At 44.9% G+C, this 4,571-nt stretch overlaps 1 non-coding gene across 1 annotated transcript; it reads left to right on the top strand.

The window, feature by feature from the left end:
- The first annotated feature begins 4,161 nt into the window (after window positions 1-4,161).
- LOC115228306 lies at window positions 4,162-4,351 on the top strand. Its single transcript, XR_003883203.1, has one exon. It is a non-coding gene; the product is annotated as a U2 spliceosomal RNA (small nuclear RNA).
- The last annotated feature ends 220 nt before the right edge of the window (window positions 4,352-4,571 follow it).

Genomic DNA, 4,571 nt, shown 5'->3' with positions numbered 1-4,571 from the left:
ATAAAAATAAAAGTAATATAAATTTTCTTATAGTCTTGTAAAATAGATATTATTAATATGAATTGAATTTAAGATTATAAGGATTATTACTATGCATAAATACAAATAACTCTGTATTTATTTGTTAGAATAATTATCGGCTTCAAGCAATTACAGCACGATTAGACGCACTGGCTACCGATATTCATATTAATTCTGTCCGTGCTTATTGTTGTTGTGGTGAACATACATGTCAAAAACTCTAATTTTAACTATAAACAACCAGTCTTTGGGGGCCATCATCATCGCAAATATTTTATGTTCACGTGAAAGCGTAAAACAATCGAAAGTTTATCGTCGCCGCAACGGGGACTTTGTCCTCACTTTTCCGTCGGAGAAAGAGGCGAAAAGTTTTACTGAAGATTTCCGAGATACAAAACCCTTTGGAGTAGAAGGTCACACCATCAAGGAAGCATCCCTCGGCCCATCAGAGGTCGTCCTAAGGAACCTACCGTATTGGGTTGGCACTCCAGAACTCGAAGACTATCTTCAGTCTATACTGTCGCCCGGATTCAAAGTAGAATGTTTCTCAAAAAATGGTCGCCCATTGCCAATGGCGAAGGTAGTAATCCCGAACCGAGGTGAGGCAGCATCTCTGTTCCGTAAACCGGCACCACAGTGCTATTCCTGTCAGAATTATGGGCACTTGTCCCGAAACTGCAAAGAAAAAAGAAGGTGCTTACTCTGTGGAGAAGATCATGATCGAGCTTCGTGCTCAAGACAAGGGCAAATCTCCAAATTCTGTATTAATTGCGGATCGACTGAGCATATGGCAAGCTTTCGAGGTTGCCCTAAAGCGAAGGAAGCCTTAAAGGTCATACTAAGTATGTCCAAACGAGTCCAAAAATCACCAAAGGAAGAGATCTCCCGGCCTAGGACACAAAAAATTGTCTATTCCAAAGACAATATCAGCAGCAGTTGCCATATGAAAGAAGAGACAACAAAACCCAGTCCTAAAAGCAAACCACATCCGTCAGAGTGGAAGACGGTCGACAAAAAGAAGGACACTTTCGACGTAGGAACCCAAACAGATGAAGAAACTGAGAACCTCCGCGAGGAAACTCAATTTATTGGAGTTGGATCAATACCCCATCCGAAATCAGAAGCACTGAGTGTGGTCGTCGAGCCTTCAAAACCAGACGCACTGGCTACCGATATTCCTAAACAAGAAGGAAAACCACTACAGACTGTAAGCGGTAAACCCAAAAGAGATACAGTCCCATCGAAAAGGGAAGCAGAGAAGCAGAACCCTTCTATTATGCCGTGGCAAATGGAGGGACTGTCATACGCTGAGAAGCTGGAGTCGGACATCAAATTAATGATTACGGATAAAAAGCCGTTGACAAAAAAGAAGAGAGAGGATTTACTCCTCCTGGTGGCGCTCTTAAAGGGAGAGGTCTGCCGCCAGTATCCAGACGGAAAGATATGAGCGTTATAACGCTCGTCAACGCCCGATCTCTTCGGAGACGGGCTACGGAGCTACTCCACATGATTGGCTCCGTAGACATGGATATACTTGTTATCAATGAATCGAAACTGAAGGAAGGCCAATCCTTTAGCATCAAAGGATACAAGTCATTGAGTATTGCCTGGAAACCGTTCGCGAATGCGGGAACCGGATCGTGCATCTACTATAAAGAAAACCTTCAAACAAGAAACCACAGGAGAATAGAAGAAAGTCGATGCGAAATGCTGTCTCTCGAGCTCCATACTTCTCTGGGATGGATCACTATTGGGGGGATGTACTCAAAGGACCTCAAGAGTTACCCAGACCTAGTTGGAGGTTTCTTCAAGGCAAATGGAAAGTCGATTCTAGTCGGAGACCTAAACGCAAAGAACTCGCTATATGGATGCGTATCAACAAACAGTGACGGACGGTTACTTCATACCTTATCGGCGAGACACGGTTTTGAGGTCTGGTCCTCTGACGAAACGAATCATTTCTCATGTTACGGAGAAGATCGACTTGGTGTGTTTCTCGTGGCGGACTGCTTAGCTCCCCTCTGTGACCGCCCACGCATTGAAATTGATATTGGAAGCGATCACCTTCCTCAAACAATGGTGTTACGTGCAAGCTCAGTTCTGCAAGATGAAGTATTTATTGGATACAATACCAATCAAACGAATTGGCCCCTTGTGTCCCTATTCCTGACAACCTCGCTAGAGTCACTCATACATCGGGCAGCAGTTCACACGACAAAACAAATTGAAAGTCTGGACCAGCTCGTTAGGAATCTTATCAACACTTCTTTGGAGAAGTTCTCCAGGAAAAAGTTCATTAAACACTCTGGTGGAGGGATTCATGAACTTGACGACACAGTAGTGAGTCTCCTGAAAGAAAAGGCAAGATACCAGAAGAGGCTACGCAGATGTTTTGACCCAACAGACTGTACACGCCTACGAGCAATGATTTCCTCTCTTAAAAAGAGGATCGACAAAAGGTCTAAAGAAAACATTGACTCAGCTTGGAGATTGGAATGTTCTAAGCTTAATCGAAGACACCCAAGTTTCTGGAAGGCATATAATCGCCTAAAGGAAACGGAATGCAAAGGAGATGAAATCAATTTAACCACAGAAAATGGCTATGCTATCAACCGAGACGATGTACCTGACGCTTTACGTCAACAACTGGCGAAAATTCAAGATGTCGACCCGAGCTGTTTTGTCCCGACAGATATAATGGACGATAAAAAGAGGGCAATAGCCTCTGCGAAAATGTCCCCTGGTCGACTTTGTCACGCAATCACCCTGGATGAAACCCTACTAGCAATTAAAAGATGCAAGGACAACGCACCGGGTTTTGATTACATACCCATCCGAGTCTTCAAAGAGGCCCCGATAAGCCTAGTCAAGATAATAACGATACTTTTCAATGCCAGTTGGGAGACTGGATACGTCCCGAATGCATGGAAAAAAACCGTGGTACGAATGATTCCAAAGGCAGGGAAACCTAAAGACCGTGCAGAAAATTTCCGACCCATAAGTCTCATCTGCTCCATATCAAGAATCATGGAACGTATAATCTTTAACAGATTATCTATTCTCGTGGAGGAGTCAGGTTACCTGGCTAAAGAACAATGGGGTTTCCGACGTGGGAAGTCCTGTGGAAACTGCTTTGCCCAACTGGAAACGCAAATCTCGAGGGCCCTTACACACAAGATGGGGATGACAGCTGTTTGTCTGGACATTTCAAAGGCGTTCGACAGCGTTTGGCACCTAGGCCTCCTGGAAAGGATCATCAGTATCCTTCCGGGGCAAAGGACTGTCAAATGGCTAGAGAATTTCTTACACATGCGAAAGTCTTTTATCAGATGTGGTAACCGGACCTCGGATACAATCAATCTAAGGAGGGGAGTGCCTCAAGGGTCGGTCCTGAGCCCTCTACTTTTCAACTTATACGTTGCCGACATCCCGAAACCAGTAAATCCGGAGAGTCTACTAATCATCTATGCGGACGACATATTGGTTACGGATCTGTCGCGATCCAAGGACCTCTCTTGGAAAAGGCTGAGGGAATATATAGCGAGGGTTGAGTCTTGGGCTACGGAGAAAGCCCTCTCCTTAGCACGAGACAAGTCCACCATCACGTGGGTTTCTAAAACTCGGAAAGGAAGAGAACCACTTCTGGAGACAATGGGACTAAGAATCTCTGACGACCTACGCTACCTTGGGGTAACGATCGGGGCTGACGGATCGTTCCTTAAGTTCGTGGAATCTAGAAGAAGGAAATGTTCCGGGATCCTGAGAAGCCTTATACGCTTCCATCTCTCCCCAGACACCTTTCTCTTCATCTATAAGGCGACTGTAGAACCAGTCCTTATCTATGGACATGAAGGTTGGTACCCTACAGACGAGAGAAATCGCATAATCACCAAACTGGAGAAAACAAGGCGCTTTGCGATTAAACTGGCGTATAAGCTACGGCTTGATCAGGATCTCCCCAGAGAGCTAGATGAACAAACTCAAAACATTCGGCAAGTCCTCTGCTCATTGCAAAGGGCATGAGAAGTGAAAAGGAAAGCAAGGAGGAGGCTTTCGGTGTCTCGATTTAATAAAACCTTTTCATATAACTCTTCTCTTTCGGTTGCTAAGTCAATAAAATCTGTTCGTTCGTTCACATATGTCGCTTCTCGGCCTTTGGCTAAGATCAAAGTGTAGTATCTGTTCTTTCCAGCTTTATATCTGGGACGCCCTTACACGGGGCAAGATATAATGCTTATTTTTGTACCTTGGTATGTGTTGCGAAGCTTGCTTTTCTCCATATCACGCGTCCTCCCGGTATTGCAGTACTTCCGGTTTGGGCGCATTTCCTTTTGGGAGTTTTCAACTTTATAAAAAAATTAGCTAATCACGGGAAATGCCTCATCTGGCACGCGACATGCTCCGACACATTCTCCCCGCATAACCTGATTTCATCAGCTGCTGAGCCCGGCTCAGCGGCAAGACATGCGGAGGTCACAAAAACAAGAAAATACTCGTACCTGGCCAGAAACCACATTTTTGCGCCAGTAGCCGTGGAGACATCCGGGGTC

The sequence above is a fragment of the Octopus sinensis genome, unplaced genomic scaffold (genome assembly GCF_006345805.1).
Source record: "Octopus sinensis unplaced genomic scaffold, ASM634580v1 Contig10281, whole genome shotgun sequence".
In the NCBI taxonomy this organism is placed as follows: Eukaryota; Metazoa; Mollusca; class Cephalopoda; order Octopoda; family Octopodidae; genus Octopus; species Octopus sinensis.
This window is presented reverse-complemented; position numbering and strand designations above follow the sequence as displayed.